An 11499-nucleotide genomic window follows, 5' to 3' on the forward strand; every position below is an offset into this window, starting at 1 on the left:
GGTTGAAAAGGGAAGAGAAGCAGGGGAAAAAAATAGGAGAAGTGGACAAGGACAATCCCACCCCAACAGTTGCAGCAGGATCAGGAGGCCAAGGGATCCACAAATAGAGACCCACGTACTGTTATGTCTGAAATTTTTAAAGTTATAAGTTAATTGCTCAAGTGAACAGACTATTACGTGAAACATGTAATATCCTCCTTCCTTGATAGATAAGACTTCATAGCAAAATGGAAAGGCACGTTTGGTAAATTTAGTGTTTTTGGACTCCACAGAATTCCAGAATGCAATAACACGAGAAGAATGGACACCCATCCTGGCCTCTGGTCCATGACCCCCCTCCCTTTCTCTTCCCATCTTGGCTCAGTCTGCACACCACCAGGGGGTCACGCACAGACACACCATAAGTAAGTCCAAACTCCATCCACACCCCTTGCAAATAGTCCTTCCTGGCTACCACACAGACCTAGGAGGAGCATCATAGCACCAGAGACTGGAGCCAGGTAAGATGCCCATAAAAGCTCTGAAAACAGACTCAGGGTTGTTGGGGCAGAGAATCCTGTCTGGTCCTGAAGCAGAGCAGGCTTTAGGTGCACATGACCCCTTGACCTGTGGATTCTTCATACCATAGAGGGAGTAGGAAAACAAGAGCAGGTCCCCTGAAGTAGGGGTCCGAGACAGGGGCCACCTTGCTCAGGTGTAAGAATGGACAGAGAGAAAAGAACAGGGAGAAGGGAATAATTAGCAGGTGATAAAGAAATCCTCCAAAAAGTGGATTTTACTGTTACCCAGAATTAGATAGACCCAATTTTCTTCTGGGTATCAAGTTGTGATTCTTCTCTAGATTGGACAAACCACCCACACCGTGGAGAAAAGTGAATGCCCATTCCTGCTTCATGTTCTATTTCTCCACCTACATTACTACTCGGAGGCTAAGGACACCTGTGATGATAACTGGAGATCCATAATAATTTCCTGTACTGCACACAGACAAGAAGGAAAGGAAAGAAGGAAGGAGGAAAGGAGGGAGGGAGGAAGGAAGAAATGGAAAAAGGAAGAAAGTTATGATCACAGATCAGAAGTTTCTCTGGGTGAAACGAAGGAATGTTTCATTAGATAAACAACTCAAAAGCAAGTTTACACAGAAAACTGGTAACTTGATGCAGCATTTTTGGGCTTTATGATGTGGGATGGGTGTTACTTGGCTTAGCTTCTGATGTTGCAAAATTTTCATTTGTGAAGGTCTCTATGGCCAGCTGTTTTGATGTAGATTACTTGAGTTTTGTTGTTTGCTGTGTAGCAGACATGAAATATGATGCGTTTCTCTGGGAATGTCTCATTTCCTGGGGTTGGAAATGCAGTGAGGGTAGGGGAACTGCTCCTTTTCTGAGCCATGTGCTCAGAGTACTGAGGTCTGGGACAACCTCGATCACAGCTTTCTCATGTTTTCCAAACCATTCTTTAAAGTATTGTTTCTTGGGAGGGAAAAAAATACTTTTTAAGGATAAACCAGCAGAAGGAATCACAAAGGAAAAATTGATAGAATAGTATGCAAAACACTTAAAAGGCAAATAGCAAACTGGCAACTACGTACATGGCAAATATGGCAAAAGGAACAACTTAATATATTAAAACCTTATATTTTAATAATCATCAGTGTTCCAATTTTAAAAGTGCACTAAAGGGAGTTCCCATTGTAGTGCAGCAGAAATGAATCTGACTAGTATCCATGAGGATGAGGGTTCAGTTCACGGTTTCACTCAGTGGGTCAGGGATCTGGCATTGCTGTGAGCTGTGGTGTAGGTTGTAGACACAGCTTGGATCCCATGTTGCTGTGGCTGTGGTATAAGACTGCAGCTGTGGTTCTGATTGGACCCCTAGCCAGGGAACTTTCACATGCCATGGGTGCAGCCCTAAAAAGCAAAATAAAAATTAAAAAAATATGTAAGTGCTCAAAAAGTGGTAGAACATTCACAAAAGAAAAATTATAATGACTAAAAAATATTCAAAGGTATGTAAGATAAAAATGAAGTGGTAATTGATATAATTTTTCTGGATGCACATTTACCTATGTGTCAAGAGCTTCAAAAAAAAATTCATGCTCTTGATCCTGGCAATTTTTTCCTAAGAACATACCAGAGATATAGGAATATATTGATATAATTAGGTGATGGGTACAGCAGTGTCTGCAATAGAATTAAAATAAAACCCTGTCTCTTTTCCCATCAATCTACCTATGCCCTAGAACTTATACTCTGGCCCAGCTCTCTGGGGCTTTCATTCCTTCCATTATTCTCTCTCTCTCAGTTATGATCCATCTCTCTCTAGTGACTACCCCCCATCAGCATACAAATATGTTCAGTTTTTACCAAATTTTTTAATCCTTTTTTGATCCTACATCTCCACCTACTGCAGCTCCATTCCTCTGCTTCCCTTCAGAGCGAAACGCAAAAGAATGACCTCGACCCACTGCCTTCATGTCATCACCTCCCATTCACTCTTGGATGTGCTCTTGTCAACGGCAGAGGTGACCACCATCTTGCCAAATCCCATGAGCTCTTTACTGTTCTGACTTGAAGTTAGCAACAGGATTGCATGTGGTTAGTCACTCCCCGTTGTCTCTTTCCTTGGCTTCCAGGATGCCGCTTTCCCATTTTCCCCCTTACTTCACTGGCCACTCCTTACCAGGCTATTTTCCTGAATCTTCTTTCTCCATCTACATTTTAAAGACGAGAGCTCCTCAGATTTCAGTCCAGAACAGCTCCTCCATCCACATTTATTTCCTGAGGTGCTCTCATCTAATCTCATGGCTTCTGATGCCGTTTTACAGCCATGACTCCAAAATTTTTGTTTCTGGCTTGAATTTCTCCTCTCAAGTCTAGACTCAGATGGCCAACCACTCAGTCAATATTAACCCTTGTATATCTCGGGCATCTCACACTTTCCATATCTAAAGCAAAGCTCTGAACCCAATCGCCCTCTCCCCCCCGCTACCCAGATCTCTCTCTGCCATCCCCATCTCTGCTGCCACCCAGCTGCTCAGTTATTTAAACCAGATGATGGCAAGTCATCCCTGGCCCCGCCAACCTCTACATCCAAAGAGTCGGCAAATCTTGGTGGTGGTACCTCCAAAACGTGTCTTTCTTCCCTCAGCACTGCCCCTGTCACCACCTTAGTCCACATCACCGCCTCCGTTACTAAATCACTAGTCTCCCAAAGGGGCTTTCATCCTTTCCGCTTGTTGCCACCCCTACAACCCTTTCTTTAAGCAACGCCGGGATTTTAAAAAATCAGATCATGGCTCTCCATTTCACTTAGAGCAATTTCCAAATTCTTACAGAGAATTGCTACACTGTGTGTGATCCAGCTCCTGCCTAGTCAATTGACTTTATCTCGTTGCACTGGCCTCCACGCTCACTCCAGTCCTGCCCACCCCTCCCTCCCCAACTTTCTGGAACAGATTAAGGTGCATGAGCCCACACAATAGTGCTCTCAACGGCAGTCAACATGAAGACATGGAAAGTAAGCTTTGAAGGACATGAAGCCAGTTTCCTTTGAAACCTATTAGTTTGTTAACCAGCACCCTAAATTTTGCCACTGATCTCAAATTCCACATCAGTTAGGAATTATTTGGGGCTAAAATAACAGTAGCATAAGTAATATAGAGCATTGTGGTTTTGGGTTTTTTTTTCCCGTCGTACATCATGAAGTCCTGAGGAAGGCTGTCCAAAGTTGATAGGTATCTACACAATGTCTTCTGTGCCTTGAGTGTCTTCTGTTTTTCACGCCTTTGCCTTATATGGGATTTCCATCCTCAAGGTCATCTCCTAGTCTCAGGGTGGCTGTTGCCATTCCAGACATCATGTTGACATTCCAGAAGAGAGGAAGAAAATTGTTGAAATTCCTTTTGAGACTAATAACGTAGTATCTTTGGAAAAGAAAAATATTAAGATAGATTATCTTCCCATGATTTGTCACAAATAATTTCTTGGGAAGAAGAAGAGGGTAAGTTAATTTGAAGATAAAGGAAATACATTCCTTTCTACCACCCTGGACAAAGGAATCTCGAGCTGAGAGAAGGAAGAAACAGAGCTAACATTTTTAGCATCTTTATTGTGTATAGAAACTTCATTTACAGTATCTCAAAACACCTTTTTTAGGGTAGGAGTTATGGGCCCAACTCTGTCTTCTCAAAATTCATATGTTGAAGCCCTAGCCCGCAGTGCTCAGAATGTGACTGCATTTGGAGAGAGTGTCTTTAAAGAGGTGATTAAGTTGAAATGAGGTCATTGTGGTGAAGCCTAATCCAACATGACTGGTGTCCTTGAAAGAGGAGGAGATTAGGACACAGGCACAGGGGGAGGATCATGAAGACACAGGGAGGAGACGGCAATCTGCAAGCCAAGGAGCAAGGCCACAGAAAAAAAACCAGTCCAGCTGACACCTCGACCTTGGACTTCTGGCCTCCAGATCCATGAGAAAATAAGTCTCAGTTGTCTAACCCACCAGGTCTATGGTGCTTTCTTATGACAGCCTGAGCAAAATGATATGTATAATTATGCCTATTTCTCAGAGAAAGACACTGGTGCTCCAAGATGGTAACTTGCCCATGTTCATGAGCCGAGAAGTGGCAGTGCCAAGACCTAGTCCCAATTCCAGCCTCTGCACCTGTGCTCTTTGCATCACCAGTGACTCTCTGCCTCTCCCACCTTCACCGGAGAGCTTATTTCCCCCAAAGACTCTTCAAATGTTGTCATTAGAAGAAGAAATGCAAAAAAGAACATGCCCATTAGGATGAGGAAAAGAATGTTTCAGGGCTCAACATCTAGAAACCAACTAGGACAAGAGGACAATGCAAATCCTCTGTAACAGAGCATGTTCAGGAATATTTTCAACACTTCAGATCATCTGTCAACCCAGATGGAAGATGATCAACTATTCCCCATTTTACAAAACTGTCATATTTTTGGAATTTTAATCTTTTGCTTTTGACATTCTATATACAGATTCTGGTGATTTGAGAATCTGTTGATTCCACATGAAATTGGGAGGGCATTGTTATTGTTACTTATCCTTAGGTAGCACTCTGCTCTGGTTATTTTGTGCTGAGCTGCCTTGCTGAATTAACAACATTTAGGCATAGTTTATCCTATCAATTGAACATATGAACACATAAAATCCCCCCAAATTATTAATATCATGTATACACACAGGTACGGCCAAAGAGAGTAATAGCTGGGCTAATGACAATGGCTGATCTGATAAATTCATTTATACTGTCACGTGAATAAAGAATGGGGACTTAAGCATATAACATAGTGTCTGAATTGGAAGCCAAATCTCTATTTTCTGTGGTGATTTGAGGCCATATTTTCCTCTTTACCTACAATTTTAATGAAATGAGCAATGAGAATTAAAAAAATATTTGTATATGAATAAGAAATAAAAAATATATTAAAGAAAATATCGTATGAACCAGGGAAGGGTAACTTGAAAGCCCAGGCTTTCAATATATGCAAATGGATGGAGTTGAAGAAGCACCCATCTGCAAGTTAAATGTGTTCCACTCATTACTGGGTGACTGTGTGACTAAGCAGCCTGAGTTTAGTGATTTAAACCAACAACATTTATTTTGCCCCTGGATCTGCATTTGAGGTAAAGCTTGGTGGGATCAACTTATCTGTGTTCCACTGGGTATTGGCTGGAGCATCTTCAAAGCTGGAAAACGGAATCATCTGAAAGCTCCCTCTCGTGTCCCATGGTATATGCTGGGAGGACTCGTGGCGTCCCAGGGCACCTCTATGGCTGTGTATTCTTGGCACATCCTCTTTCTCTCTCCAGCATTGTGGCTTTAGGGCAGAAAACTTCTTAGAAGTTGGCTCAGGGCTCTCAAGGTGCATGAAAAGATAGAGAAAAACAGGTTGAAGCTATGTTGCCTTTTATGTCCTAGCATCAGAAATCATGCCATGTCACCTCAACTGTATTCTGTCCATAAAGGCCAGTTCATTTTCAAGGGGAAGGGAACTACTCATCCTTGAGTAATTGTAAGGGCTGGAAAATTTTGGGTGGGGATGGCATGGGCCATTTTAAAAATATGTGACAGAAAAACATACCTAGAAAGAAGAGACTATGATTACTAACAAAGTCAAAATACATTTTCATGGCTGGTGGAACAGGGGCAAGGAGTGGGGTGAGTCAGGAGCAAACAGGTCTGGGAAAATCTTAACTGCACACTTGAAGCAGCTCAGCCTAGGAATCACACCACAGTGTTACCTGGTATGACCTGGAAGACCAGAAAAAAGGGGCCGTTGCCATTGTTTCAGCCATCTATTCAAGAGGGCATCCACCTCACTTAGAAACAAGAGCCATTAGGAGTTCCCAGGTGGCCTAGTGGGTTAAGGATCTGGGGTTGTCACTGCTGTAGTGTGGGTTCGATTCCTGGCCCAGGAACTTCTGCCTGCCTTGGACATGCGCGCACAACACACAGAGAGAAGTAAGGGCCATTAGTTTCAGTGTGTCAGAGCATGTGTGCACAAGAAATGCTTCTTGGGGGTCGAAACACACCTGCCCATGGCTTCTTTTCTGATCTCGTTTTCTTCCTGTGCTTCACAGACAGACTAGAGAAAACCTAAACTTTCAGTGTTCCTATTTAGTCTGGGACTGGAATATTTGGACAAGTACCTTCTAAAAATCTGATAAAATCTATCTTCATATCTAATATTAGACATGCAGAGACATCCCCTTGAGGTTGAAAAGGAAGAAAGGAAGGGAGGGAAGATGAAAACTCACTGGACATAGCAAAAGATAAGGCTGTTCCAAAGGGCTGTTCTTAGATTCAGAGCTAAGATGAGCCCACCTCCAAGAAACAGGGAAGCACTTAGAAAAACTATGAGACCCATGGGCAGAGATCCCTAAAGCCATAATATGAGATTATCAGGGACTGCTTTCAGATTTTCAGAGATTAGCAAATTCACGGTGCAGTGGTGGGGCTAGAGATAAACACAGCAAGCCGGACACTGAACTTAATAAATGAGAACTATGAGAAATTTGTCCACTTTTCACAGGAAAAGAATAAAGTTACACATCAAGCCACCTTATGGGCGTCACAGAGGACAGTGTAAAAAGGGGAACAGCAATAATGTCCCTGGAGAAAGACTTGAGGCTTCTAATCAAAAGGATACAAATTATTTGCAGGAAAAAATAAATCCACATGTAGGCATATCCTGATGACATGGTAAACACCGAAAGTAAACTTTGAATTTAAAGCCTATGGAAACCCACACATGTATATATATTGGCGTATAAAATGAATTACATTCAAAATGGAAATATATTATCAGAGTTTCCTGGGATGCTAAGTCACAAAAGGTTAGGGAGTCACATAAGGACTCTGAATCCTGACAAATAAAATAAGGTAACTTGATAATGTGGCTGGTTACGAAATGCATACTCAAAAGTAGACCTCTTTCCTGTTCTGGACAGTAGGGCAGAGAAAATCCAATTCTGAAAAATGCTGGGGAGGTGAGAGGAAAACCAAGGACCCCAGAGCCTTAATATCAACCTGAAGAGAAACCCATGGGGAGATAGAAGGTGGTTGGATCTTGGCTGAAGATAGGGCAGGAACTATTTGAAGATTCTGTTTGCCTCTGTCATAAACCAATGACTGCTGCCATTTTTAAGCTAGTGTATCGTTCTGGGACCAATGAACATTCACTCATATCTACTAACAAGGGCAGAGAAAAGGTTTTAGGTGAATGGAAGAGGACAGTTGTGTTGCCAGGGAGTCCCTGTTGTTTCAGCTGGTGTTGTGCTGCATTACTTAGGGAGCAAAAGGCTGCCCCTTCTGAGTGTGAAAATGGTTCAGTGCCTCCCTGACTCTCTACTCCCCCACACCCCGGACACACTTTCGGATTCACTCCCTCTCACTTCCTGCTGTCAAGCATTTCTGAAGGCTGAGCCACCCTCCCTTATAATGTGTCCATCAAGTCAGCTTGCTTAAGAGAAGTGCTTTGTTAGGGGTTTCTCTGGGCTGCCTCCCTCCCAGCAGCTAGGAAGAGACTGAAGAAGATGGATGTGTTTGGCCCCAGGTGGAAGAGAGCAAGGCGGACAACCTTCTCACTCTGGCATTTGCTTGTGAACTTTTCTCACGTCCACAAGAATCGTGGAGGCTGCCCCCATGTCCCTGCTGGAAGATCCCCAGGAAGTGGTGCTGGCTGGATCTGGTGCCTCTGTGAGCATTTGGGTCCCCACGGGAAGGGTCTCAGGGGCTAGTGAGAGGACACTGAGCCCCAAAGTTGGCTGGTCATTCAGGAAATAGTACAGATGCCAGGGCTGGCAGGGAACAGTCTCCCTTTGACCTGTGTCCTGCCACAACCAGTTCTTAGCCAGAGCCAATCAGACCTCTGAGTTGCTCTTCGAATTATCTCAAGGAGAGCGAAGGGGTGCAGGTTGGGAGAGATGGAGGGCAGATGTTCTAAGAATCAACACACTATTTAATGAAAGCTTTTTTTTTTTTTTTTTGGCTTTACTTCTTGGGATTGTCATCCAAAAGTATAGCATTTAGGAATACTGAGAAGCCCAAATTGTGCTCTGCCTTCATCCATTTGGCCAGGCACCAGTTGGATTTTCTTAAGCCTCATGTTTGAAATGATGAGGACATTTTTCCATAGGAATAATGTCATCTGTTAGGGTCAGGCGCTAAGGACACTTAACAGTGTGTGTAATTTGTGATGCTTTTTAGTTTGGGGGCTGACTCTTGCAACAAAACCTGCTGGCCACATGGGCCATGACAGCCTGAAAGCAGGACCACTGTGGCCCGGGTTCTAACCCCAACTCGTCTCTCGTTAGCCGTGAGACCCTGGTCCAAATACCTGATCTCACTCGGCCTCAGCATCATCCCTAAAATGAGGATAATAACAGCATCCACCACCCAGGGTGGTTGTGAGGATTAAATGCAGGAACAAGAGTAACAGGGTTAGCACAGTTCCCAAGTCGCTGTAAGTTCTTCAAGCATTGTAATACTTTTTATTATTCAGCAAGTATTGGTTGAGCATGCCCAGGCCCTGGACCTGTGCTGGATGCTGGGATATGGGGTGAGGGAAGATGAAAAATCCAGTTCTCTCCCTGGCTCTCAGGCCTCAGGTGCAGGGGTGTCTGGTGGGTCCAGCCGAGTGGATGAGAACACTGAAGGGGTGACGATCTCTTGCCAGGCCAGTCTGGGACACCTCCATGCTGGACTGACTCCCCATCACTCTGCTTTCTGTGCAGGGCTTCAGGCTGCATCGGCCCATCTCCCTGTTGCTTCCTCAAGCCCTGTCTCTCCTTCCCAGGTGACAGCCAAGTTAAACCGAGCTTCCTGCTTCCCCTTGCTCCCCCGTCCCTGGCAGGTACTCCTTGGGGGTGTTTTCTGCTCCCTAACAATGGCAAGGACACACTCCCAGGCTCACAAACGTCTCTCCTCATTGCTCTCACCCCTGCCGAACTGCCATGAGGATCTGCCATAGGGCCCAGGCAAACGTAGTGGTCAGCAGTTTCCTGGTGATTCTGATAATCCTGCAGATCCTAGTAGGATGAGTGGGACCCCCACCTCCCTGAGACTGCTGGTCCTTGCGGTCCAAGGGCATCGCTTACCTTCTGGGCAGAGTGTGAAGCCTCGGGGCATGGTGGGGCAGGAAGACCCCAGCTGTGATGGGCCTGCTCCCATCCAGTGCCTTGATCACAGCCACTAGGGAGAGGGGACAGCAGGACAGGTGGCAGGACCCCTTTAAGCAGAAGGTGGGATAGGGTGGAGAGGGCGAACGAGGAGGAAATCCTACAGTTGATGGAGAATTCCTTCAGTCACAGGGCTGACCTAGCCATTTTCAAGACTCTAAGGGACCTTGGACCTCTCAGGGATGCCTGTGGAGCAAGTCACACAGACAGAGATGGCCTGTGTATTGGAAACTGCCTTAAAATATTTTTCAGCTAAAGGCTTTGGCTTTTTTTTTTTTTTTTTTAAGTCCTAGGACCCGGACCCTCCTGGCAGATTCAGAGGAGATAAGTTACTGCTGGAGGGTGAGCTCTGTTCACTGGTCTCTCTACTTGCTGACTGTGCAGCTGGCCCTCCCTGAGCTGGGATGTGGCTCTTGCCCTGGGGACAGCCAGGGCCCCCTCACCCTCCCAGCAGCTGTGCCAGAGAGGCAGCGGGAGTCTGGAAAAGACAGATCTCTGGACCTCGAAGCTGATCCAAGCTACATTATTATGAAAAGTTATTAACTGATATTCAGTTACAGGATCACGGGCTAAACAAAGAATGAGGCCCAGCGCAGCCGAAAACCACATGGGCTTGAAGGCTGTGCATACCTGCAAGAGACCGGGCAGGCCTGCTTAGAAACCGTCATCAATTCTAGGAAAGCCATAAAGTTCTGACTTGCTTCATGGCACTTGCTAATTAGCTGCACACTGCGTTTTCTCCACTTCCTTATAAAGTCCCGTGCCCCCCCTCCCACCCCGTCCATCTCCCATGGCCCAGAACACCTGGGGAGGAGGTGTTCCCCGACTCCCAGCCCTCAGACCGCAAAAGACATTGTAAACAGGAAGATAGCATTTACTTCTGGATCCAAAGCAAAAACAGAGAGGAAACTCTGAGGAAGTTATCACGAGAAACTAATTCCAGAGGGAAAAGCACAGTGCTTTCCTGTAACAGCAAGAGGCTGGAAGCCATTCACATTGATTAAGTGCAGGAAAGTGGCTACGTCAATTATGTACATTATATTCACGCAATGGGATGAGCAAGCAAAGACTAGAAAGATAAACATAAATGCTATGTGATGACATGGAGAAAGGCTTACCATATGATGTGCAGGGGGAATAAATGGATGCAAAATGTCTCTCTGCTGTAATTATGCCAGTGACGTTGTATATTCACGTGGCTCTGAGCAAAAGAGAGTGAGGAAAATCTGCAAACAGCTTGACGGTTCTTGGGGCGATGGGATCATGGATGGTTTTCCTTGCCTTTTACTTAGAATTTTATCAGTGCTTTTGTAATGTTTGCCTAATGCACACTTGAAAATGCAAGGAAAGAGAAAATAAAAACAATGAACGTTGGTTTAAAAAACGGGGAAGAAAACCAGAGCTTATGGTATCTGAGCCAAACTTACACTGAAGCTTCCCAGAAGGCAGCCCCGTGAAGCACCTTGGTGAAGAAGAGCTCATTGTCACTTCTAGTCACTCATCCCTCTAAGAAAGAAGAAGAAAAATGATGAGTGTCTTGGAAGGGAGTAGAGGTTTCCACCAGCTTCTTCTCAGCTGGTAAAGATGCCCAAGTCCCTGGTTGGCAGTTCCCAGGGAGAGGTTCTGCCTGGGTTTACTCCCCTGAACCTGCGTGACGTGAGCTTGTCAACCAAAAGCAGAATGAGACCCCAGTGCCTGGGTATGAATGTGCCCTCAGAGCTGCTGGGAGAACACAGGGGGAGATTTGTGAAAAATTCCCAGAAAGCAGCCCTCAATCCCCTCCCAGCCTGC

General features: G+C 45.0%; 1 long non-coding RNA gene across 1 annotated transcript; it reads right to left on the minus strand.

Annotated features, from left to right (window-relative positions):
* Nucleotides 1-4030: 4030 nt before the first annotated feature.
* Nucleotides 4031-11210, minus strand: LOC125124320 (uncharacterized). Its single transcript, XR_007134261.1, has 3 exons — nt 11136-11210; nt 10827-11039; nt 4031-5885 (listed from the first exon to the last, which is right to left on the minus strand). It is a non-coding gene; the product is annotated as an uncharacterized LOC125124320 (long non-coding RNA).
* Nucleotides 11211-11499: the final 289 nt, after the last annotated feature.

This window comes from Phacochoerus africanus, chromosome 4 (assembly GCF_016906955.1).
Source record: "Phacochoerus africanus isolate WHEZ1 chromosome 4, ROS_Pafr_v1, whole genome shotgun sequence".
Taxonomy (NCBI): domain Eukaryota; kingdom Metazoa; phylum Chordata; class Mammalia; order Artiodactyla; family Suidae; genus Phacochoerus; species Phacochoerus africanus.